Source organism: Phasianus colchicus, chromosome 9, assembly GCF_987193195.1.
Source record: "Phasianus colchicus chromosome 9, bPhaCol1.hap1.1, whole genome shotgun sequence".
In the NCBI taxonomy this organism is placed as follows: Eukaryota; Metazoa; Chordata; class Aves; order Galliformes; family Phasianidae; genus Phasianus; species Phasianus colchicus.
In genome coordinates this window covers 26,267,813-26,295,211 of record NC_143444.1, presented here as the reverse complement: position 1 = coordinate 26,295,211, position 27,399 = coordinate 26,267,813, and the positions used below count along the sequence as shown (strand labels likewise).

At 39.6% G+C, this 27,399-nt stretch overlaps 1 long non-coding RNA gene across 2 annotated transcripts in view; it reads left to right on the top strand.

The window, feature by feature from the left end:
* The first annotated feature begins 11,519 nt into the window (after positions 1-11,519).
* LOC116236135 (uncharacterized) overlaps positions 11,520-27,399 on the top strand; it is a 72,894-nt gene continuing 57,014 nt past the window's right edge. For both annotated transcript variants that reach the window (XR_016468974.1, XR_004168498.2), the window contains exon 1: positions 11,520-11,669. This is a non-coding gene — a long non-coding RNA (uncharacterized LOC116236135). The remainder of the gene's footprint in view (positions 11,670-27,399) is intronic.

Below are 27,399 nucleotides of genomic sequence, written 5' to 3'. Positions count from 1 at the left end.
TTGTTCTTTCTAAAGCAAATATCACTCTCATATTTTGGAGGTGCAGAAAATTTGTAATCTTGTTTCTTCGTTTTCCTTATTATGTTGTGTTAATTTATGTATACATTAACATGTATTTGCATGATTTATTCATTTAAAGCTGTACATGTTTGTTTGAAAAGAAGCTCAAAGAGCTTTATCGCAAAAATGCTAAATTCAAAAATCATTGACAAAGTGTGTATTTTTGGACTTCAGCCACAAGAATAAAAACTAGGTCTATCATTTCATTTGATTAAAAAAACTTTTTGAAGCTAGATTTTCAATTGTTTTAGTGTCTGAGGGTGAACTTTTGCTGGCAGTATGAGGCTCTGCTGCAAAAGACATTGTCTGGAGCATTTTCTTTCAGTCCTTGCATAATACACATAGAGGAGGCAGCAGTAGATCAGGGTGTAAGCTTATGATTGTAGAGAATATGCAATCACTAACTGTTGTGAAAAGAGATTCACAAAATACATCTGCAACAAATGAAGAAAACATATTTTTCCTGTAAAGATAAAAAAATGTCTTCATTTCAGTCACTAGAATGAAAACTCTTATTTGTACTCAAAGATACCAGAAGTTCCTTGCCGTTAACTGCAACAGTGAAATCAATTTTTTGGGGGGGAAAAAAAAAGGGAAGCAAACATCCAGGAAATTTTTCATATGGTTCTGCTCCTTCTTTAGCCTTGAGACCACTGGACCAGAGCTAAGTTGAAGTAAAGCATTGACTGTTCCTGGAATCAGTCCTGATGTCCAGTCTTCACTGCACTGCTGAGCTCTGACCATGATCTTGCAGTCATACAATCTTGATATTGTACCATTCATCACCATTGAGAGAAAGCAGTCCTGAAATTTGCCACTTCATCACAAGAAGAGTACAATGCAAAGGGCTGGTATTTGTAGTGTTAAAAAAGCCATTCCTGTATAATATGACAATTTCTTAGATTTTCTGTTATGAATATTGTCGTTCCTTAAAATCAAAATTAGAGGCACAATGGTGCACTCTTTTTATTCTTTTGTTTATATAGTTCCTGCTGCTCTAATAGTTGGATATTTTTGATTCCTTCTGCCCAAAAAAGGATGAAATCACCACTTCAGTGTCTTGTTTTGAATAGTTAAAATTAAACTAAAAAAATTAAAAAAAAAAAGCAGAGAAGCTGAGTGGAAAATTGAAAAATCTGTAGCAGTGCATGGTGCTGTGTAAAATAATTGCCATTAATTGCTGTTTGGAGCAGGAAATAAGCGATTTTCAGTTGATGTTACATAGAAAATGACTTAATGAAAATTGCTATTAAATGGGTACACTTATACAAAAGTAGTCAATAAAAAGTATGGGGCATGGAATATTTTTCTATTACAGGAAATTTTTCATTAAGTACCTAGATATTCAGCATATGGACCATTTATCCACACACATCTCACATTTTCTGATAGGTCACCTCAACCTGGCTAAAGAGCGCAGCCAGCACTTTAGAACTGTATTAACATGCTTTCACTGAGGAAGAGTCCCTCAGGCTCTCAGTTAATTGTGGTCTATATCCATGTTCAAGCCCTGCCCAGCGTCCGCACTGTAAATCTTTCCACTGTACTGAAGAAGCTGCCTTAGATCCTTCTCCAGTGCTTATGCAGGAGAGGTGGGGAAGAGCTCGGCCTCGTTTGCGCTGGTAAATGGGACTAATTTCTTCACTGCGGCACCAGAGTGGCTGATCTTAGAGGCAGCAGAGCTTCAGGGCTGAACCAAAACTACCAGTGCTGTGACACACATTCTCCCACTCTTCCACACTGAAGCAGTTTCTGACTTGCTCTGTTACCTACAGTGTGCATAAGAGTTTTCACTTTGTGCCCAGCGAGCTTTCCAAGCTGCGCTTCACCTGACAATAGAGAGAAAGCCCGCTGAGACCACTCAGAACTTCTAAGCCAAAAATGCCTTCAGTTTCTTTGTAAGTGTTCACCGAGATACCATCACTTGCTGTGAAAGTAATGTAGGCCTTTGCTAAGAAAGAGCATTTAAAATCTTTACAGCTTAACATTTCAAGCCACAGTGCATCTCCGACCATCCATTGTTCCAGGTAAGCATTAGATGAGAGGCTTTCAAATCATCAAGCTTGCAGAAACCAGCCTTGATCAGCTGCACTGGAGCTGTCTACTTTGGAGATATTTCCCTGATAGATGTCTCAAGGTGTTTCCTGCAGAGCTGCATTCTGGATAAGTCCTCACTGCATTTGGTGAAATAGCGAGAGGAAAAGAAATTCAGTAAATTTGTAACCAGACTGCCTCGTAATAGGTCAGATAAGTTGGATACCCAAGCAGCTATAGGGCTACATTGTAAAAAAATGTTTCTGGTGCCCTTGGACTTCAGAAAGGAGAGCTTGCTCCTGTAATCAGCTGAAGATCCTCTTCTCTTCAAATCCAGTTTTCTGTGCTTTACCTTGAGGTCAGAATTCAGTCCTGAATGATTTCAAGCAGAAAGAGAATGTTTTTTTGCTCAAGCAATCCAATTTTAAGCTGCTCAGTCTGCAGTTCTTTTCACACATACCCACTCTTCGCATGCTCTTGATGATCTGCAAATAAACAAACAAAAAAATCAACAGCCACCAGTTGTGAGTCCGCCAGCCTACTCTGTTGGATTGCACTGGAATTGTGTAGGCACAGGGATATTAAAAGAACTGTGTTGAAAAGGTTTTGTGTATAAGGTTGAACCTAGTACAGAAATTGCATGTGATTGTTACTGCACTGAACTGGATGACACAATTAGCTTAAACAGGGATAACAGAGCCTTTTAAAAATTCACTTCAGTCTCATTTACTTTATTCTGTGAATCAGAGAGATCTGAGGCCAAATCGTGAAGATGGGAAGGAAATACCCAAGTCCTGTGATGGGCACCAGGCAACTTGATTTCCCAACATAACATGGAACTCCTTAAAGGCTCAGAAGCAAATCACAGACTTGTAATCTGAAGGTTTAAAATAGAAGACACTAATTAGAGGTCAGAGTTCATCTCACCATGCAGTCTTGGCTTATACTTGTTGCTTTTGGATTCTACTTCTTGGATTCTACTTACTGTGTTATGATATGACACAGTGGCAAAAGCTTCAGTGCAGATGTTGATGTGTAGAGGTGAATTCAGATTACACTTGAACTGGGATAAGAATTCAAACTTCTTGAAGCTACAGGTCCAGCAATGTGGTTTTTAGCCTTCTTTGCTCACAAAACTAGTGTTGTTGAACTGTAGCTTTTCTGGATAAGCATCCACATCAATATGTGTACATTAATGGTGTCAGAAACATGAAAGGTAGGTTTTCAAAAGCGCTCCAAAGACACATTTTGCAAGGAGATAATATATCACTTGAATTTCAGAAGCACCTAGTCACCCTCTTCTGACTGATTTCCAGTGAGCTTTTTGAATGTCATTAATCATTATCTTACTTGTTCAAGTTCCTTAAAACTTTGCAAAACAGACCCTGATTGAGCTGAGAGTGCAAATAACACCCATCTGCATCTAAATTTCTAAGTTGGATCTTTCTGGAAATCCCATGTGTGGGATTTCCTGAGCTATATCTGCACAGTGTTTGTAACAACACTGGAGCTGGTGCCAATGCAAATGAGGATGTAACTGAAAATACAGGTTACTAAATGAGCCCCTGCTGCATGAATCACATACTTGGTCCTGGCTTGGCTCAAGGCCAGCCTTGGTATCTCAGGTACAAATTGTGATCATGAGCTGTGTGTGTATCTCTTTGGGAGTGTGATGAGAATTATAGCCTGATAGAAAGTCATTCAGGAAGAGTAGTGCTTGCTACATTTTGTGCAGGGTGGAAATTCTGGGAAATAAATCTTGTGATATTTCAGCTTTCCAGCTGCTCCTTTCATGTATGCAGTAGAAGGCCAAGCAGGTTCTGATTTTATTGGAGGCCATTCACCCATCTCTAGGAGTTGTTGCCTATTAATTCAAATATAGCTAAGATAAGTAGCAGAGTAGAAATTCTGCTTTCTTTTCTATTTAATTTTCTCTGCATTTTCCTGTGGTGCAGTATCACTGTAATCCACATATGAATTTTGGTTGAATGGTGTTTTTGTTGCAAAAAAAGTTTAATAGGAGCCTGAGGGTGTATAATATTATTGAAATGAAAGTTTTTTGAAACTCATATTTCAAAGCTCATTAACTTACACAGTTCTGTGGGGGGTAAGGATCAGCAGATGAACAGCAATTATCTGTAATCTGCAGTACATGTACTGGTTTCTCCCTTAGCCTCATATCTAGGTATCTAAATAGATAACCAGTTATATGTTCATATATATGGTACAGATGGAGTATTTACCATTCAAACCCAATGTTTAACACTACCAAAATACAAGGGCCAAATGATTAGTGCACATGTAGTCACCCAAATCTCTCAAATCTCAAAAGCAGGGCTACATAGGTAACTGAACCTGTACTCTACTAAATTGCAAGCTCCATATCTACTGCTCTTCATCCAGAACTTCATTAAAACCCACAACAACATCAAGCAGCAGCAGAACAGGCCCCAGCACTGCTTGAGTGCAAGGTAGGTTCTTAGGGCTGTACTGCACTAGGCTTTGCTGAGGTTTTACTGTCAGCAATATTAATGGCAGATAGTGCTGAGCTGTTTCAGGTTTACAGCATATGTCACTCTTTATCTGTTGTCTTAAATTAGTCAGTTGTAGTAAAATGGATTCTGCTCTAATATCTAGTTTTAAGTGGTCAATAAATAGATAGACAAATATTATAGCATGTTAAGCCTATAATACGGTCAAGTCAGAGCCAGTGTTGGCATCAATACTTAAAGACAGTTTTCCTTAGAAAAGCTAATTTTCAGTTCAGATTTTCTCTTTGTTTATTGTTTGGTTTCATTCCAAATGCATTTAATTTATATTCCTGATAGGTCTATATGTACTTCTCTCTTTACCTTTCCGTAGGAGAGTTTGAATCAGTTCTGCTGAAATTTCCATGTACAGTGACCTTTAAGTAAAGACAAAAAAGCCCAAAGGAAGAAAATGAGGGAATATGGGGCAGAGGAATTTAATGGATGAAATAAAAACCTTTTCTTTTCTGATTCAAGAGGAGCAGCTTGGCTAATTCTGACTTGTGATGGCCCAGATACCAGTGATATTTGTAGTACAAGAGCCTAGTGAATATGGCACATAGACACAGAAAGATATGTGAATATGGGAGACTGTGGTTGTCAAACCCAAGTGTGAATCTCAAGCGTTTGTGATAGCACTGCAGCTCTGAGGTACGGAGACTCCTATCTCTGAGATTTTTCACATTTGTAAATTTTATATTTTAACTTATAACTTAGTAGATATAACCTTCCCTCAGATTCACTGCCTTCATATTTTTTTTCTCTTGGTCCTTTAGCTGCAGTTTTGTTTCCAGGATTTCAAGGGTTTGCCTACAGATTTGGCCCTGCGGCTCTGTCACTCTGTGCGTTTCCTCTGCTATGCCTCACTTCTCTTGCTATTCTGTTTTCCCATAAGACTTTCCCCTCCACTGCAATTCTGCTTCCTTAACCAAAATCTCTTCCTCTGATGTTTTGCTCTTCTTGCTCCCTTGGAATTCATCATCTTCGTGTCCTACAGGACCTCTGCTCCCATTGTTTTACCCTGGAGGTTTTCTTGCCCCATGTCCAATTCCTGAAAGAATTAGGAAGCACTGAGTGCAAGAATATTTTCCATCTTCAAGTTTCAGCACTGTATGCCAAGGCAGCTTGGAAGGGATTAGTTTTTATTTTAAAATGCTATTTGGGAGTAATAAAAATTCCTGATTAAGTTTTTCAGATAACAAAGAAGACTTGTTAAAGGGATAAGTCTGGGGTTTCCTTATGTCTCTTCTCTCAGGTTTCAATATTTCACATTGAAGACGTTATACCTATTTGAATATCAAGTCCCCAGAGCAAATAATTCTCCCTACTGCATGGGCACTGCCTTGCATGTACTCCTCTGCCTTGCACTAGCCACTTTAAGGGAAAAGGAAAGAAAAAGTAAGCCTGATTTCTGAGATCAGACTGGAATCTCTTCATTTAGCTGGGTAGTAGCGATCATGAAGTGTACCTTTGTGATTTTCTGATGGCACTGGGGTTGGGACAATCTGTTTACACTCTTGAAGGGCACAAGGACTAGCAGAATTTGCTCACTTGAGTATATTGATGTATGGAGCATTGCTGTGTGTTCAAGTGGCACTCAGCATGCAGGCAACTGTGTATATCTTATAACAACAGCCAACTGAACTAGTCTCTTTCTTCTTGACCCCTTGCCCACTACCAGTTCTTTCTCTCTCTTTTTTTCCTTTCCCTTTTTCTCATTTTCTTCCCACAACTGTTGGAAATTTAACAATAAAATTTCCTATTCCCAGACTTGTAGTGAACTGTAGCTCTTTCAATTGCTTTTACTCAGGGCTATGACAGCTCTTCACTTTGAATTTTTATTAAAAAAGCTTAAAGTGGGATGGGGAGTTTATGCTCCTCATCTAACTTTTGAAAATAAAACTGTTATAGTTCAAAGCCAGGACAGCTGCTGGTAGCTGCCATTCAGAGTGCTGTCTGTCAGTCTGATTTGCAAAATGCCTGCTTCCCTCTTCCCCACCCAGCCCACATTCAGCATTGAACCTCAAAGCTGTGATGTCACCCGGGGGCTGTATGTACAGCAAGTGCCGACTTAAACATCACTAGGCTTTTGAAACCAAATAATTGAAAAATCAGTTTCTTCTTACTTTCCTGCCAGTAAGACAGAAACACCAGTGCTGAAAAAGATCTGCCTGTTGTCAAATCAGTGCCAAGGACATGAAATTATGGTCTTCTTCTTCCCCACCCCCCCTCCTATAGTTTCTGATCTGCTTAAAACCAGTTTAATAAATTCAGATCCAATCTGAGTCAAGTGTTGGAGCTGGTGCCAGCTTGCCAATTGCTGTAGGATGGGCACAGAGCTCTGAAGCTAGGAAGAATAAAATGTTTCTATCTTATACATGTACTGTTTTGCATGCTTATGCACACGTATATCAGGTGCCAAAAACTGCCAAATGTTATAAATTCCCGGCTGGCTCTCTCACTGGTAAGCTTTACAGTGTTCATAGTGGTTTAAATAATCATCTTGCTCCAGAGGTTTGTTTAAGAATACAGTCCTCAAATCAGACTAGAAGCAGTGAGGCAGGAGGCAATGATTAAAGGCAATACTAGAAGCTTGCTTTGAAGTTTTGTCTGTGGTAATCTGTAATGCTTATGATCTTGAGCAGCCCTGAACTGTATAAAGAAGCATGCTTGCAAACTTCCATCTTCATGGGGTCAGCCCTATAGGTGATGTGGTCACTCTGCATATACATGCATCAGAAAACAGACAGGAGCTGGGTGTTACTTAGCCACCCCAAATAGTTGAAAGGAAATAGCAGTTGTCTTCCTCTCAGATACTGAAAGGGTTAATTATTATTATTATTATTATTTTGTTTTGTTTTCTGAGTGCCTGATGTAGCTACTGCTGCAATTATAAAACCAAATAGTCTCCTTTTGTAGAACTATTAGCATTGGCAATGATATCAAGCACCAATTCATCAAGAGCCATAGTGTCAACTTCAGTTTGGTAGTGCAAAACAAACAGAAAGCTGAGATGCTGTTCTGGGGAGAAGAAAAACTGCTCTGGGGAAGGCATCACATTATGGGCACCTTCTTCTTTTAACAATAACATTTAATAGCCTTTTAAAGAGCATTTTCCCCATTCCCCCAAGTAATTTCTTGGCAGGCTGTTAAGAGAAAGGAAGAAGTTTTTTTCTAAGGGCTTTTATATGATACTAAATAAATCTAGCAGCCTTCAGAACAACAAACCCCTCCCCTGCTTATGCCTATTGTGCTGCCCAGACTGTCTCTTCATACCAGCCCTAGAGTGGCCTGATGGTGTCTGTCTGGTAAGTGCTGAGAGCATTATCAAACCACACTGAGGGCTCAGCTCTCCAGCAGATGCCAGATGGAACCAGCATCAAGTTATTATTATTATTTATTAATTACGCACCTGACTAATGTGCAGAGCAATTAGTGGCAGTTAAAATGCACATTTTAAATGGAAAACAAGAGACCTTTTCTCAAAGAATGTATCTGTTATCCAGGGATAGACACCTTCTGAATGGAGATTTGTCCAAGACAAAGCAGAAGAAGATGGAGTCTTGGTCTTCTCAGTCCTGTGTCTCTCTTGGCCTTCTCTTTCCACAGTGACCTTGCAGATCCTGCTGTCACACACAACTTATGTTTGAGGACTGAAGACTACTGAATTTGCCCTACTCTTTTACAAAGTTTGTCCTGTGTGTACAGAGGATTTCCCAACTCTTTTTGCTGGATTCCACTGGTGCCCACAGAAAAGCAAGTAGAATTTGCCCCTGAAATGGAAACAGATTCTGCATTGGAAAGAAGGTGGCAGATGTTGGAGATGCAGACCACAGTCATGCATCTGAGCCTGATTCCCAACGAAGGGAAAGAAATATAAGCAATTGTTTGCAGAGTGACCAAGAGGTAACACAGAAAGATAAAAAGCCTCTTCTGGCAACTAGAGGCAACATTAAACTCGTAGGGGTCATGGTACAAGATATCAGGCCTTTGTTCTTCCACTATCATTTGTAGGGATACTTAACTTGCAGTCTTTACTTGCCCCAAAAGTCAGTTTTCCGTGCAAAGTGGAAGTACTGATGAGCAAGGAATAAGTGATGGTTAAACAGGGAGTGGGGTGAGGGATAAGAGATCCTGTGAGTCAGAAAAAATAAAATCAGAGAAACAAGTGAGTATAAAAATGTGGAAAGTCTTCTCACTCTGTTGCCGCATCCTTTTCTTGACATTTTATGCTCTGTTGTTTATTTTTTCTTGCCCTGAGAACTCATGTGGGCAGGATTGCTGTGGCTGAGGGATTTGAAAGGATCTGAGAGTGTCTGGTGTGTCGTGGAGAAGCCAATGCACAAACTTTTGGAAGCTCTGGGAATAGGAAAAACCAATGCAGAAATTTGTGAAGCTGTTAGGAGCAGCTTTGGGAAACATGAGTAAGGGGTCAGAAAGAAAGAAATGAATCTACTTGTCTGCTCAACATCATTCTTGCTAAGACAGATGGCTTTATAATGGAGCCAGGATTCCTTGGCCCAGCCAGAACTGACTCAGGTTTGACTTCCGGAGGTAGTGATATTTCTTGATATTTTGACCTCAGCTGTAAGCTTTCCTGAGCCATATTTTTTTTTATTTTGAATTAAAAAAAAAAAAAAAAAAAAAATAGCACTTAATGCTATACTCAGCCTGTGAATTGGACTGAATATTCTGCTGACGATCCAGTTCTTGACATTTGCATGCCATGGAGTTATGTAGTGCAACGTGCTATACATTATTCATGCTTTCATGTACCTCATTTTCACTCTGTGTGACAGCACTTCCAGGATCAAGGTTCAGCACACTTCAGTGGACCTGCAAGCTTTATGGTTCTGATGCCTGGAAGCAAAACAGCAAAGTAGCATTTGGGGATGCGAGGTGTCTTTTGCCCAATGAATTTGCTTTGGATCGTGCTGGTTAACCAGGTCTTTGGTCAGCAGGCAAATAGGCAATATGTTTGGCTCAAGCATGCACCTTAATTAAAATGAATCAATTAATGCAGATTAAATTAAGATTCAATTTTAAAACAGCTTAGTTAAAGCAAAACAGATAGCTGTGTAGACATTTTGAGCTTTTTAAACAAGACTTTTTTAGCTGAGTTTAAACCATTTAGGTCGACGTGAAAGAAGGTGCTTGCCAATTAGTAACAGGAGCTTAGCTCATCTTCAATAAACTGCTTTAAGTAAATCAGAGTAAGCTTGTGGGCAGATAAGGACTAAATAGGTCAAAGACAACTGGTGTTGACTTAATAGATTTGCATTTCCTCTCGGTTAGTTGAGAGCTGATGCCCTCACACTATAGGGTGCCTTTGCTGATAGTGCTGTTTTTCAGAGTGTTGTAACGCTGAGTTCCTGACCAACTATGAAACCCCACATAATGTTCTTTCCTCTTTGTGCTGGCCTCCTTCTATTTTGAATAAAATTTGTGCTTGAGACATCTAAAATTTAAATCAGTAGATTACTTTTTGTGCCTATAGCCCTAATCTTGGAAGGTGGCGATCGACAAGTGCACACCTCAAGTCAGAAAGATGTTGGAAAGATAGCTTTGAGACACTTCTATAATTCTCTGCTTTGCTGTAGGGGTAGTAGAGCACTGTTTTCCATGCAACATCCACCCAGGTGGCTCTAAATGATGCTGCCAACAGCCCTTTGCAGCTGGAGAAGATTAACCTCATCATCCTCTTCAGCAGGCTGAGTGCTCTCTAGAAGAGGAGTGCCTATAAAGGTGCTGTGCTGAGTATGTGCATGTTTCCATGTTGTGATCATCTTTCAGTAGATGACTTCTCCTCATGCTGGCTGCAAGGTTGTCTGGGCTGCTGTAGGAATTGCAGAGTGCTTCCAGAGGAAATTGTGAACTGATAGTTACAGGGAGCATTGTATGAGTGTAACATACCGATACTGGTGAACTTGGGATACTTCAGTGGAATAACTCAATGCTATATGTCTGAGAGTTGGACTCCATATTTTTTTCTTTTTTATTATATCAAGTAGCTCTGGAATTGTTATTTTAGCGGTGATAAGCATGTGCTCAGCAGGTATTTAGTACCTTGGTTTTTAGATGTACATGTCAAAGACACCCAATGGCTGCATCACCCCCTCATGGCCTGATAATCTCTTGAAGAGAACAACTATGGTGTCATATCACTACCCAAATATCAACTGACCATTGGTAAGGCTTCTGGAAAAGCTATGGTATATCATTATTCTCATTATATACATGAGAGCTGCTGGAAACAGGAACCCATGGCCTCTTGGGTAGACCATTTTACTTCTGCTGAAAATGTTATCTGAAGCCTGCATTCAGTTTACAAATGCTTTGGTTCCTAACAGATCCCAACAGTCCCTAATAACACATAAACCATGTTTATCATGAAAGATAAGAGAGATGAAAACCCCAAACCCAGAAGGTAGCAACAGTCAAGTGGGAAGCAGTGGATGCAGTGTGCTGAGCTCAGCCCACACTGTGCTGAAGTTTTGTGGAGGGACACAGAGCATGAGAGCTTATGCTGCTTGGAGACTGCTGCCATTGGTATCACAGGGACAAGTGTCCTGAGACTTCTGCCTGGTTCCTTTTGTTTGGCCCAAACTTGTTCTCTGATTGCCCTCAGTGTATATAGGACTCTTAGGAGCACTCACCTGACACCTACGTGCTGAGGTGCTCTGTCACCTCAGAGGGCAGCATTTCTATTGGTCTCCATATTTCTTTCTTTCTTTTTCTTTTTCTCTTTTTTTTTTTTTCTTTTTTAATGGGGGAACAACTGTTGGATGTTTCTGGCACCTTTGAGCTCGTTAATCATAGCTGTGAACTCAGCCCCACCCAGGCATGATGTAGGGCTGCCAGGTGTTTATCATTAATCCTCCTGAACTATTGGGCTCTCCCACTGAAGTGATTCTGTTGGTTCTGCTTCTCAGTTTCGCTGTGTCACAGTGTTAGGAAGGGGTTTTGGTGTATTGTGTTCTGTTGCGTGTGGCCAACTTTCCAGACTTTGGAGCGTGCTACTGGAATACTCTTGGAGGTTCTGTACCTGTAAGTACTCATGGTGCTTTCTATGTGATTGTGTGACTAAAGTTATTCTCCAAGGTTACCATCTGAGTGAAAATTCAGCTACTATTTCCATGCTAAATCTTCTCCTGTACTTGAAATGTTGTCCCATTCCATCCCCCCGTAAATTTAAAATGACAGATGTCATTTCCAGAGTGGGGCTGGTGCTCTTCTGGGGTACTTTTACTTGTGAGCCAACATCTCTTGTTTATATTTATTACAGTCATCTTCTGCATGTATGTTTTGGGTTCTCAGTAATAGTCTGTGTTTCTACTGTGCTTAGGAAGAAGAGAGTCACATTTATGAATAGGAGTACAGGTTGTAAAATAATCATAGTAAAAAATGAGGCTTATACGAATCTGGGCTATGCTGCTAATCATGTATAGGATGCAATTGAAATTAAGTTTCTCTTATTCTCTTCTTTTTTCTTTATTGTCATGAGCAATGCTGTAGTATTTCTAGGAATAGCATGTAGAAAAAAAGCATGTCAGTGAGGAGTTAAAAATATTGATTTCTGGTACATGTGATAGGAAGGCTTTCCTTAGTTCTACAGGCAGACTCACATCAACTTTGAATTCAATTTAGGGATTGAATTTAACATGCATAACCCACTGGGTTTGAAACTATAAAGGGACTTAAAAATGTACAGCAGATAGGACCTTAGAAGTCTAAAGGATCCTTCACAAGATGAAAAGTATTTTATGTTGTTTGAGATACAGTAGTGTCTGAATTACACTTCAAAAAGCTTACCACATTCTTAAAATACATTTACAAGGAGAGATAATAATGTACAGTCTTAAATTTAGGCAGTGCATGTTCACCAATAAAATTTCATCATCTTGAATAATTTATGCTGGGTGGATGTTATCACTGAACTTAAAGAGAAAACTGAAAAATGTGGAGACCCCCGCTTAGTGCTGATGACTGTGTAATGTGGTGAGAGGTTGGAAATTCTTTGGGGAACCCACCAACACATTCTTCTTGTATATTTATAAGGAAACGGTGGTATTAAAGTTTCATTTTCTTCTGTTTTAAACCTAAGCAAAATAGGAGTATAAAAGCCATCGAGGAATGCAGAAGTATTACTAATGTTTCAGAAAATGGAATTATTAACCATAACACAATAATGCTCAGGGCCTGCTAGATGTTGCCTACTGATCAACCCGCCTTGAAATTATGTTTATTTGCTTAAGTGAGTTTTTGGTTTATATTCTGTGAAAACATTCTGTTTCTTTTTTTTTTTCCTTTTCTACGCGTGAACCCAAAATTGCTTAGTCTGTGTCCTTTTCCCTCGGATACGATACCATAGCAGCAGCAGCAGCACACGCAGTTGCTAGCTAGGTAGCTTATTATTATGGTCACACTCCAGCACACAGCATACTTGTTGGAAGTTTCCAGAAATATTGCACTGCAGTCATTTTCCTTGCCGTTATGCTAATGGAATCAGGAAAATCAATTGTCCTTAAGGAACAGGGGAATGAGATGTGCTGTAAATGCCACAGGATGAGTGATTGGTTGATTGCAGGGATGGTGATTCAAACGCGCCTCATCTCTACATTATCCTGATGAATTTTTATGGCCCTGCCTTTTTTTCTTCTATAGCTGTGGAGGAAGGTTTATGGCTTGCAGCTTTTTAGTTGATTGAATGCAGCTGGCATTGTTGCAGTGCAGAACAAATAGGTACTTTTTCTTTACAGCCTTAAAAGTAGATTGAAGAAATTGCACACCAACATTTTTGCAACAAAAGCATTCTTAAAAATGCAGATATTTTCTGAAATTACTTTGCTCTCCTTCTCTACCATCAGTAATCTTTCTATCAGAATAAAGGACAAAAATTGCTTGAGATTCTAGAGGAACATATCTCCAATTTTTTATTCTTATCACAAAGAAAGCTAACTAAGGGGTTTCATTAGTATTCATTTTAGCTCAATGTAATTTTCTCCTTCCTAGTAACAAAAAAAAAAAAAAGAAAAAACATATGCCTGTAACACCACTGAACCAAAGAAGGTCATCCTAAGTATATCAGCATTTTCTGTAACTCCTTCAGACTGTATTCACAAGGTAGTAAGGATAACTGCTTCAGCTCAAATTATAAGAGTTACAGAATATAGAACACTATATAACACAAAGGATCTTATTTGATTGACTAAAACAACGCCTGTGATCAGCTGAGTGCTGAATTGCTGATAGCTAAAACCAAACACACAAGAGCTTTCTATTTATGTCCAATTAATTTTCTGATAATTTATTCTTCTGCTATACGGTTTATGTGTTACAGACAACGTTCACATAACGTAGGGAGCTCTTTTATGCAGCGTCTACTATAGAGCTGGAAACTCAGCCTGGATTTTTTTTTTCCCCATTGAATCAGTAATCTTGAAGAGGTGTTAAAACTTGGTTATAGTATTTCCTTACAGAGTTATATAATTACACCATTACGACTCAGTTTTTAAACATTTTTCCATTATGCTTTGCATATATTTAATATTTTCAAACATAAAAGCTCTACAGTAGCTATTCTGACACAGCCATGTCTGTGTATTTCTACCCTGATTTATATCAACTTTTTTATTCTTGGATTGCTCCTAGGCAGTGCCTTCCAGCCACATGATTACTTGCTAATAGTTACAGAGATCTATGAGAACTTAAGATGAGGTCAACAGTTTTTCTTTTGTGCCTAAATCTGGTGATCCTATCTGTAAGTGAAAGAGTGTGCTATTGTTTTAAATACAGAAGGGCTGATTCACCACTGTGTTTAATCTCATAATAAATTGCGTCTGTGCCAAGTGGGTGCAAAATATTACTGCTGATGTGCTTGGGGAATTCTGGTTTCATCACATTTTACACTGAGTTTGCACAGGTGTTGATATCAGCATGAGCATAAGGACATGGGGAATGCTTCCAAAATTAAACGTAACACCTCTGTATGGAAAATCAAGTTCAAATTCATGGTATTGAAAGGTTTTGCTTTTACATAAGCGTCACTGAAATAAAAGATTTCTCTAAGATTTGGATCAAAACTGAGTTTAACAAGAAGCCTGTGTAGCAGAGGATCGTGCATGTGTAACAGATGATAGTACACACACCGGGTAAACGCAGGTTTAAGTAGGATATAAGTAATACACAGTGCTTGTCCTGCGAATTTCACCTACTGACAGCATTATAACGAGAAACAGAGGTGCCAGATCTTAGGGCTTACCTTAACAGAGCAAATGCAATATGATTTTTTTTTTTTTTAGCATTGTGATGACTCTCTTCACAGATGTCATGGATATTGATGGCACTGTGTTTTAGTTTTTGCCGCCAGGTTACTGGAAGCAATTTTATTTTTATTTCTTTATTCATCCTGCTACCTCTGTCATCAACACTTCCCTACAAAATATGCACTCATGTTTTCTTCTTGTTTCAGATACATAGCCAGATAAAATTATTGTGAATTGCAAATGCCTGATCTTAGAAATATGTACTCTTTTTTTTTTTTTTTTTTCCCTGTCAGATAGATTTGCTTAGATTTAATTTTGTATACATAATATTGTTCTTTCCAGTGTCCTGGTTCCACAATGAAGCAATTTCCTCCAAATTGGTAATTCATTAATGTGAAGTGGTAATGACCTTCTTAGCTTATTTGTTAGTGATGATTCTTTTCTAATCTGAAGCACATAAATGTAGTTTCATTAGCACGTTTTATTGTCAGAATTGTCGAAGTTTTTTGTGTTCTGTGTGGTTGGGATGTGTATCAGACACAGAGAAACAGAAGAGCAGGAGCTGCGTCACAAGGGCTCGCTGGCACAGACTCGTGTCTTCCGCCGTGTGTGTGGACTTACATTGATAACTCCTTAAGAATGGCTTATTATCATAGTTACACAGGCAGCGAGTCAGAGCCAGCACTCTAACAGGGGTGGTCTGTCATGCAAACGTTTTGGTCAACCATCTAAGGGGACGCAGGGAAAGAGAAAGAAACCATTTTGAATATTAATGAATGAGGGAAAATCACTGCTCAGCAGATTACAAAGCCCACACTCATTCTGGTGAGCAGCAAAGAGAAGATGTTCCTATGTCTGTTTAGGCAGCAGAGGGATATTCCCTGTGGAAGCACGGGGGCCCTAACAGCCCTGTCTCCTGTGGACGTTTGTGTTTTCAGTGCATTTATTTACATTAGGGTTGTTTGAGCTGTATTATGCCTGATTGAACCAAAGTCTCTTGGAGAGCAAAGCGCTTTTATTTTGACATTTTCACATGGAAGTCAGCCATCACCTCTATAAGGAGAGTAAGCAAGATTTATGATGGGAAAATTGATTTCCTTTATACTCTTTTACAAAATACATCCAAGCACAAAAGATAAGCTAGACCTCTTTGTTTGCTTCTTCGTGCCTGATGTCAGGGCTTGCTAGAAGTGCTGTAATATTTTAAATCATAATGCAGTGAGGAAAGCAATTGGCTATTGTTTATGCATCTTTATATCTGCATTTAAAAACCTTAAATGATGAGATCTTTACTGAGACCAAGCACAGCTTCCAGCCTGTGGGAAGGAGGAGCTGCCTTCAAGGTGATAGAGCACGTGCTTTTGGGCCATCTCCATTGCTCATTGACACCAGTGCTTTGGCTTGCCCATGGCACGTTGCCTAGGCCAGGACAGCAGTGATTCCAGGGGAGGGAACAGTGTCTGTGCTCCACACTCCAGCACTGCCAGTCTCCTGGTTTTTGGGATATGTTTGTGCTTCTCTCTGCTTCTGTAGCTGCTGTGAGGAAGCTGGAGCAGGGATGAGATTGTTACCAGATCTACAGGAAAACTGGGGAGAGACTTTCTATATAGGGACATGTAGCGACAGGACTAGAGGAAATGCTTTTAGACTGGAAGAGGGTAGATTTGGAATAGATATTGGGATGAAAATCTTTACTGTTAGGGTGGTGAGACATTGGAACAGGTTGCCCAGTGAGTGGATGCCCTCTCCCTGGAAGAATTCATGGCCAGACTGGATGGGGCTGTGAGCAAGTTGGTCTAGTGGGAACTGTTCCTGCCTATAGCTGAGGGTTGGAACCAGATGATCTTGAAGGTCACTCCTAACTCAAAGCATATTATGTCCCATCCAGGCGTAGCTCACTTGAATGCACCACTTGGACCAGTTTTTCCAAATGCTTTATATATGTGGTTTGTGTGAAGCACCAAGAGTGGCCATGCTGAGTGTGTGAACTGTGCCTGGCTCCAGTTAACATGACTGACAAGTAGTTCTTCTCAGTGAGAACATGATTAGCCCAACAACCACAGATCAGGATGTGTTTAAATTGTTCCAAGATCTGAGTCCTGGTAATTATTCCCTCACCTTTCGCTTCATTTATCATGGGCCTGATTTTTTCCATAGTAAATATTTTGAGTTAAAAACAACATGGACAGTAAGTTAAATAACGATGTTAACGTTACTGTGACTTTTTGCTGTTTTCCAATTTGCATAAAGTTACAGAACACTTCTAAGGTAACTAGTACTAATAATGCACAAAACCCACATTTTCTCCTCCTCTCCTTATTATACATATACCCTGACCTTAAAAAAAGCCTTTTTTTTTTTTTTTTTTTTTTTTTGAATGGAAAATATTTCTAGTTGTTTTAAGCTGAACATAGTTTCTGGGTTTTAAGCTAGGTTCTAAAATTCCTGATTTTTTTTTTTTTTTTTTCCAAATTTGTTTCCATCAGAGTGCTATATGCCTTACTGGAAAGTAGCAATAAATAGGAGAGGTGTCAGTTAACCTTGGAGTAAACTCGTCTGGCAATGTACATACATCCTTTTGTGACTCTCCTTAGTTAACACGTGTACTATGAATAGAAAACTAACAAAATTGAGAGAATTTGATTACTATAAAGTAATCCCACTAGAGGGTGCAACAGAGTAAATTATTCCTTGCATGGCAATGTGTTAAACGTGCTGAGAATCGGAATGATTCCTTGTGACCGAGCCAGCTCCAGGAGTGACTAAAGCTCCAAATGTGAAGTATTGTCTGCCTGCTACTCCTCGGTCATCAAGGCTACGGCATCAAGGCAATTCTTCTAGTAACTGAGCACTACCTGAAGTAGAGAGCTTTATTCTGAATTGTGCACTTAAAGCCTTTCTGGAGCAGACTCTATTCTGTGCGACAAGAGAAACGCAGAGTATCCACCTTTGATTTGGGATTATATACATATATATATATATATGTGTGTATATAGTTTTAATATGGAATTATCTGATGTGTATATTTTTCTGAAATAGACACACCCTTTTTTATTTTTAAATTTGGAGATGCTGTGAGTGGCAGACATATCAAGTAAGAGCCATTTGATGTTTTGGTTTCTTCCTGTTTCGTTTTTATCATGCTTAATTTACATGCTATACTTTGATGCTATGCACTCTTTTTTTTTTTCTTTTTTCTTTTAAGCTGTAAGTGCAAATCTCACATATTGTGTGTATTCCAACAGAGAAAAAGATTTTCTGGTATCCCGTGCAAAGAAAAAGAATCCAAATATAATTATGCAGTGCGTTCTGTTTTAATGAAAGTTACAGATGGATACAGCTTCTGCTATCCAATAACAGCTGATGTGCAGCCAAGGTGTATACTGTACAAACATGTTAACAGTGCTGAACCATTTCTTTAAAAATTACCTTATTTCCTGCAGCAGTTATCTGTAAAATAAGCCTTTCTGCTTTTCCTTTTGTTGTTCTGTGCTTGGAGAAAGCTGTTCCCACAAGCACATCAGGGTTCATATACTATTCAGCTGGTATTTTCTCTACGTTTATAGAGCAACCCTATTTGGAAAACAGAGCATTAAAAATGCAAAAAAAAATCCTTCAAAAAGCCATTTGTGAGTAAAGTGACTTGCAATTGCTTACTGGATTTACAGAATTATTGACTCTTGCTAATGGTGCAGCGTCAGTCCGATCCAAGTGTTTTGGCTGTGTGTTTGCTGCCAGGACTGCTTGGTCAGGGGCTGTGTGAAAGAGAACAGTTCCATAATCTCTCTGAAAACAAATATTTAATGAGATATTGTGCAGATAATTTTTTGGTACAATAATTCATTGTTGTGTGCACGTGCATGTCGGTGTGCGTATGAACAGCAGTTTCTGAACCTCGAGCTTTGTGTGCTGTCAGAGAAAAGATAAGTTGAAATAACATAAGGGTCTGGTGCAAATTGAAGAAATATGGGAAATTCAGTTAAAGGCTGAAATGCCATCTTCAGTTCTCCCCTGCTGTACTTGGTTATTGAAGCACGCTTGGGAGAGAAGGTCACCCACTGCTCAGAGTCTCAGCTAAGAGAAGGTGCGATTATCTGTGACACTCAGGTACAAGGGGATTACTGAAAGATGACGTTTTGGCCCAGCTTTGGAGTTTTCTTTGCTCCTTTTGGTTTAAATGAGTCTTTTAATGGTTTTGCAGTTTTCTTCTCCTGGCCTCCCTTTTGAATTTTTTTTTTTTTTGTTCTTCATATTAGTAAAGTTTACAGACTTTTAATTTTTGCTGGTTATTGTATCCATGTGTTTGAGTCTGAGATATAAGAATCATTCTGATGAGCAGCTCTAAGTTCTATGGAGGAACTGTTCTCTCCATGAAGTGCTTTAATGAAGATTTGGAGTAATTATGGCTTAATGTTAAACCTGCAGCTTGGGCTTCACTGTTTGTTTGTTTGAACGAATATTTATTCCATTTTAGTAATATTATTGCATTTTACATTTTAGTTGTATAATTTTAAATGCTCTAGGCTTGATCTATGCAGTGTTAGCATAGTTGGTGTTTGACTCCTGTCTGCTGTACTCAGCAGCATACAAAGCCAAGCATGATGTAGTCCAGGGGGAGACCTATCATGCACAACTGTGTAATATGTTGGTGGGCCAATGCTCTGACAGCATTTTTAAAGGAATGGAGTTGCAAGGATCAGATAATGTACTTGGAGATCCTGGTTCTACCTTGCATCATAACATGGAGGCTTACAATTGTCATACTGATTGTTTCATAGAAGACTTTAAAGAAGCTTTGTCCTATGATTCTGGAGGCTTGGTGTGATAGGCAGCTCTGCTTTATAGGGCAGATGGAGGTGGCTGACCTTGTTTCCCTTAATCAATGAGAAAGGAAGGGGCCAGTGGCTGGGATAAATGCCTTGCCTTTGCTTACAGAAGAAATCTGCAAAGTCAGGAACAGCAGCAGAGCCCAGCAGAGACATTTCATACATGCATAAAGAGCATCTGTCTTCAATGTTAGGACTGTTAAGTGATGTCTGCTTTATCATTTATCAATTTCACACACAATAATTACTTGATCTTGTCATTTCTGCTTTAAGAAAGCCTGGCCTCCCACATTCCTGGCTGCCTTTGTTCGCCCCTGCCCTTCCCTGCCCTCTCCCCCATTACCATCCTTCAGTTGATTGTGGTCAATGAGGCAGGTTTGGTGAGCCACATAACTGAGTAGCTCAGTTATGCAGGCTGTAAGATCAGGAGTGGAATGGGAAGGTTCTAAAATCTGCTGCTGATGAAACACAACCATTTTTCCTTTGTGACGTTTGCCTTGGAGCCTTCCTCACTCTGAAATTTCTTATTCTTTAAGAGTTGCTAGTTCAACTACATGTGGGCCATGCAGAGCAGGAAGAGAAGCAGAAGAAATTCAAACAAATAATAAGATTACCATTTTTTTTTCCATACTGGTAATAGCTTATACTTAGAAAACAGCATCTCTGCTCTGTATTATAAATAGGGACCTGGGAGTTTTGTTACTACTGCATTTTGTGGTCAAGTCAAAGAGAGATTTCAGGGGAAGTCATAGAAATCTATAAACTTAATCTCCTGATATTTCGAGTTTTCAGGCAACTGTAACTTCAAATGACATATTGCTATATAGCTATCATGGTCTGGGCTAAAAAAAAAATCAGACTGAAAACTCTTTCAGCTTTTGGCACCTAAATCTTTTGGTATGTGGATTTATTTAGAATAAATTGTCAGTCAGATCTGTAGACCCAATATGTGCTTCATTAAGTGTTTGACAAAGACATCTCAGACAGTAATCAGTATTGATGCTTTCTTAGTAGAGGTACAGTGTGGTATGTGATTGTATTGCTCGGACATCCCTGAAGTTTAATTCCATTACTGCATGGAATATCCTGCTGTTGGTTCTGGGGAGGTGGCTGTGTCTTGGGTGTGACTGTATGGGCTTTAAAGGCATAAGCTTGCTTTTTAGTAGAGATCTTGGAAACAGAGTCAGTGTGTCTGATGTCTGCAGAACCATGTTCCTGTTATAGTAATGGTGTTCTGTGGTTATGTAGAAAGGTAAAACGTAGAGATTGTGGTGCATATAGCAAGTTGCTTTGCTTGGCTATGAGGAGCTAAATGCCTGTTGAGGTTCTTGGGATTTGTTTGCATGTAGCCTGGTTACATACCCTTTTCTATGTTAGTTACTAATGAAGTGTGGATATCTCCAGAAGAGACTATGTCAGCCTCTTCTGATATAGTTCACTCCATGCTGGACATATAGGATTGTTTTATGTTGAGCAAATCTGTCCTAACCAGAAAAAGATAAAGGTTATCCTCATTTGTCAGTAATTAAGAGAAGTTTCCAAACACATTTGGAAAATGACGTCTAGACAAGTGTGTTTTGTTTTTTCCCCAGTAATTTTTGAGAAACAAAAGGACAGAAATAGCCCCTACACTTCGTGTACTGTCAGAATTCAGTCTCTGCTCTAGATCTGCTGGAACATTCCTGCAGGAAGTAGCAGTGACCTCAGCCATGTGAGGACTCATCTGTGGCTGTGTGTTCACCTTGTAAGGCAGGAGGTCTGAACTGCAGGATTTGTGAAACCACTCCAAATATGTGCCAGTTAGGTGCATTGTGTGTTGACGAGCCCTGCATAGATACTGTCCTCCGTGTTCCATTTTTGTTCTGAGGCTGCCCATGATGTCACTGAGGGACAGATAAGGGATGCTTATTGGACATGTAGCATCTAAATAAGAAAGCATTGCAATTTTAGAGTTCAGTGTCTCATACTGTCTATGATTTGTAGGGCAAAGCCAAGGCACAGATGGAAGATAGACTTGTAGAAAAAATTTCAGGATGAGGATGCCAACTTTGTCTTGAATAAATGACATGAAATGCTGTTTCCTTTCTGATAAAGTCTGGGACTTCTGCACCTCTAGGAGTTTCTACCTTGCAAAATTCTGATATTTTTTTAATTATTAATAAAGAATCTTAGAAGACTTTTGTAGGTAAAGAACTCAACTGTAGTAATTGGCAGTGGAAGCTTTCAATTAGCAGGTTTTTTTTTTTAAATTCTTGTGTTCCTAAGTGTAGTATCAATTTTCAGAGAACACATGGCAATCACTTGTATGTTGACATTTCCTAGAAAAATCAATTGGATATCTTGTAAAAGGAATGTTATCTAATACAAATAAGAATTGTGGTTTTATTTACTCCCCAACTTTTTATCCTGCTATATGTTTTTCTTTAAAAAAGCAACAAAACCAAAAAAACTTATTCGGCTACATTTATGGCACAGACTTTATGGGGTCCGTGGCAATATACAATACAAATTTGTATTGATTCAATACATTTTTTGTAGCTCTTCCTATGAGAGTTACAGGTCATTTGTTATCTCTGCTCTGCAAAGGTTCAGGATAAGACATGTGGCTGAAGTTCCTGACACAGGCAACAAGTGAAGAGAACCTCATGACACACCTGTGTGCAAACAGTTGTGTGAAGAGGTGCTCAAGTTTCTAAATATCAGCCTGTTTTGCCAGAAGTGCATCAAGAATTAGCAGATTGAGATAAGGAGAGAATGATTACATATCTGGATGCAACACACTGATTGACTTAGGAAAGCTGGCTTAGTTCACGGAAATAATTGGCAGGTGTTTTGTCCTGTTTGCTGACTTGAGCCGTGAAAGAAATGTTGTGAGCTTGAGGGATGCCCGTAAGAAATCTGTATGTTACAGTTGCATATTTGGTGATCAACTCAGGAAAATAAGAAATGGCTTCGAGAGAAGAGCGTGCGCTATTTAAGGAAGAAGAATAGTTTGTGATGGGAGGATGGGAAGAAAACACTAGTCTGTGCTGAGCATACAAAGATAAAATCAGATGAAATGCTGCATGTGAGCATTTTCAGGGTGACTGTAGGAGCCTCATGCAGCCAGCAGTGGCTTTGCTGAGTGCCAGTTTCACTGACAGAAAGAGTGTGCTCTGGGAAAATGAACATGGAGAGATGGACAGACGTTTTGGCTTTGTGGCACTGATATGTACACTTTAATTTTTTGCTAAATCACATGTAAATGAAAGGATAAAGGTTCAGTTTCAGAAGTTATCCACCTCTGGAAATCAGGCCTTCACACCTAGAAATAGAAATCTAAGGCAGAGCCAGTGGAAGCCAGTACGCAGGCTGCCAGCCATTCGTTCCACTTGGAACATGTTTGGAAAATGGATAATTATGGTAGGGAAGTAATAAAGAGCTCAGCTATCTGCTGCCTCTCACGACGTCTTGTTGCCTACGCGGTGCTGAATGCCAAATTGGAACTCTGCTGTTTCTGTGGTCTGTGTGGGTGCACCCACTGCTCCCCTTTGCTCAGGAGACCCTGGGACAAAGAAGAATCAGGCTCTTTTTGGGGTGTGTGATGTCCAGAGGATGTTGTGCAGCAAATAAGGGATGTGTTTAGCACGAGGCGGTGTCTGGCACTCTGGGTGTTGTAGCAGAGAAGACCTCGTCAAATCAAGGATTTTGTTAAGAGAGAATGCAAAGTGAGCCAAAAGCTACAAGAACGTTGCTGTGGGCCCCATCTGGGAAAATGCCACAGATGAGATATTGTGGGAGTATGTAAGAGGATAAGTGGTAAGAAAAATGATATCTCAACATATATAAATCCTCAAAAATACATGAGGGTATAAAGTCTTAATATTAATTTCAGTGATATTCAGAGATTTTTTTTTTAAAGTGGTGCCTCTAGGGGCTGAAGTAAATAGTTCTCTTTAGTATAAACGTTCGATTGAATTCCCAGTGTGCCAAAGTGATTGGATATCACTAGTAGTCTAGAGTTGCATGAACTGAAATAATGATTGGTGTAATCGAATCTAGCCCAGCGCTTCGAGGCACAAGCCAACCATTTGTGGAGATCACGATGGAGCTCTTCCATCCCTGTGTAGGGTCACCTAATGGATGTTACATCAGGGAAAGTGTTTTTGTTTTGTTTTTCATTTCTGTTATAGATTGCTCAGGGGTGAGTACAATGCCATGGACTCATCTGTTGAGGGGAGTCATTACAAGCAATCCTCAGGAGATCTCGCTAACGAAAAATTAGTGAAAGGTGAGAAAGGTCCCACCTGCGTCTGTTCCCTTCAGACTACTGAAAGCTACATTGTGGCTCAGGCTGTATCACTAGTCAGGGGAATAGGGATGCCCTGAAACCTCTCCTACATCTCTGCATGAAGTATTTGTACACCAAGATCTGGTCATTATATGTACGTTCAAACCAACACAGGAGAATGTAAACCTTAGGGCACCAGAGAGAACCTGGTCTGAAACCTTTTCTCAGTTTGTGAAGTATGCAGGGAGATAGACTGTGGGCAGCTAATGTACATTCACAATGTATCTCTCTTTCTGCTGGGTTTCTTGGGGGTCAAAACCTTGGAAGCTAGCTGTGGAAATGCAGCAGACAGCTCAGGAAGCTAATCCAACATGAGAGGTATTTCCTCACAGTATCATCAAGGAAAAAATAAAACCCTCTCTGAAAGCCCTGGAAAAGAGAGGAGAAAGATTGGAGAGAAATCTATTTCAAACAGAGCCCTTGATTTTCTTGCTGGAGTGCCACATACATAATGAATATGGACATCTCTTCTACCCAAAAGGGCTTTGCTTTGTTCCTTTTTTAAAGTGGGTCATTTACAGCACGTGTGATTGTAATAGGTATCATTCATGGAGGCACATGATTTAAATATTATGATTATTGATAAATACCATGGCCAGTTCCAGTAAGAAAATATATAAGTTAAAAGAAACACTGAGTTGTGAAACTCTAAAATCTGAAACATTTACCCCTCACCTTTTTTAAGCCAGAGGTGAAGAATTCCTCAGGCACAAGTCTTCACTGGAAGTTTTCCAGCAAGAGCCTCATTATGTGGTCCATTACTGCATTACTGTAAAACCTATTGATTTCAGCTACTGTGATGTGCTAGGAAAAATACCCTGTTCAGGGATTTAATCACAGTTGTAGCCTTCAGGCCAACCAAAGAAGTATGTGGAGCTGGTGAAGAACGCAGCTCATCCACCTGAATTGATGCAGGCCAGGGAACTGCTTGGTCTCTGTTCTGAGATGTTTCTGAGGGGCTTGGGTGCATCCCAGGGCCAGCTTGGATGGGGCCCTGGGCAGCCTGGTCTAGCATTAAATGAGGAGGTTGGTGGCCCTGCATGTGGCAGGGGGGTTGGAGATTCATGATCCTTGAGGTCCCTTCCAACCCTGGCCATTCTGTGATTCTGTGATCCTCGAGCCAGCTAGAGAGATGCATTTTGGTGAGCTGCAGCTTGCTAGCACCAGGGAATCTCTGTTCTGGCTATGTGATATGAGTGTCAGAAGTGCATTAGTGCTGGACACATTTTGAAGTAGTTGGTGCTCTTTCCTGAGCCTGTAATGGGAGCAATCAGGAAAGCAAGATGACTCGCCAGAAAATACGAATGGCTTGTTACTGAAGGAACAAATCTAAGCCTTGCATTTATTAATTTTAGTTATGTGAGATATAGACTAATAAACTACGTTTGTAATGTAATTAACTGCCAGTTAAGTTTTTCACTGACTGAAGATGACCAGAAGCTTTCCAAGTCTTCTTTGCTAAAAAGTATGTTTAAACCAAAACTGACATTTCAGAGAATATGGAGTGATTGGCTGTAGACACATGTCTTTGTGTATCATTTCTGAATATGCAGATGCTGAAGAGTTGTTTTTAGCAGTGTAACCTTCAGGATGGAGAATAGAAAAGAGTACCGCTGGAATGTACAGAGTGGAGGAGAGGGATGGTACATGGTGCATTGGCTGTGGACTCAGCTCACAGCAAGTGCATTTCTCAAGGAGTTTGGGTGCCTGGTTCACAGATTGCAGCTGTCGTGGAGCGCACATCACAAGTCCATGCATTATGAATGTGTCTGTCTTTTAACTTGAGGCACAGGATGAGTACAAAGACTCTTTAGGGCCCTCCCCAAATGAAGGAATGGCTGACTTTCTAAGCTTATATAAGTCAAATCTTGGGCATGCAAACACCATCATAACCTCTGGTGAGAGATATGTGGCTGTGGCCTCTGTGCTAGCTGATCTGGGAAATTCTGGAGTTGCATTGTAGCCCTTTCTGCAATTCTGACTGTGAAGATGATATGCACTAGGAAGAAGTGGGACTCTTATAACAGGTTTAAGGAAATTATGTTGTCCACTATTGCTGTTTTCCCAAAAATGCAAGAGTAAAATTTAAAGCATTTATGGTAAGGCATCCAGAGTGTGTGAATGCTCCCAAGTGAATCCAGAACCTGAGACCCACTTGCAAACTGCCTTCTGCTAATGCAGCCTTAGCATGAGTGCACTGATGACTGAAACTACCAGCTGCAGCAGATCTGGGAGCAAAGGTGTGAGGAGTACTAATATATCTGCAGAAAACAGCACTTAATTAGTTGACTGTGTTTTTTGCAGTTTCTGATTGTTCTTAACCTGTAGCAGCTTTACGAGCCTTTCTCTTATTAAGGGGTGACAAGGCCTCCATCCTTATAGGTATTTAGATGCCTTGATTTCTGTGGGAGTTAGGTGGCTCAGCACTTCTGAGGCTCTGAGTCATAGTTCAGTTAATGGATTTCAGCTGCAGGACTTCTAGTTAGTTGTGAATCAGGTGGTTATGTTGATATTGGTTTTAAATGAAACACTTAATCTTGGTCAAAAGTGATGTTTTTCTTTGTGGAGCCTCTAAAGTCTACCTGTAGCTTGATCCTGTCCCCTTTTATCTCTTCTATAAGCCAGGCCTTGTCACATGGAGAAACATCCCTGCTTCTGTTTGTGGTGATGAGTAGTTAAGTCTATAGCACAGTGACACTGTTTTTGTGGGACTTTCTCTCAAGTCAAGGAAAACGGTGAAGTACTGTCTCTGCTTTGGACTCAGAATAGCATCTAAAAATTGGGTATGCACTCAGATTTTGAAATCATTTACCTTTGCTTAAACTTGGAATGTAGCGTTTGTTTCAATAAGGTATGTACAGATGTAAAATGAAAGTAGCATTACTACAGTTGTTGACTTATGTTAAAATCTATATGGAATAACTCATGCTGAAATGTTTCTCCAGTAAAGGACATGTCAGACATACTTTTGATTTGGAAAAACCTAGAAGTAGTAGTGACTGGGGCCCATGCATTTACAAAAGTGAACCTATCTATTCAACTCCATTTTGGAGCTAAGGGAAAGAACAAAAAAGGCAGCCAATACATTTTTTTTTTATTTTTTTATTTTTATCATCAGCATGCTATTTGTAACTGATTTGATGAAAAAATTAATATATCACTTCGGAATTATAAATCCTTCCATTTGATTTCTGTGGCAGGCTCGGCATTTTGTAGAATGGAGAGACAGTAAACTCTGAGATGTCATGTTCTGTGCTTGTATGGAAAAAATACAATGCAGTGTTAGTCCTTGATTAATCCTTATATGAATGTTTTTTATATGATCATTATACATATATTCCTCCCAGAGGACAATG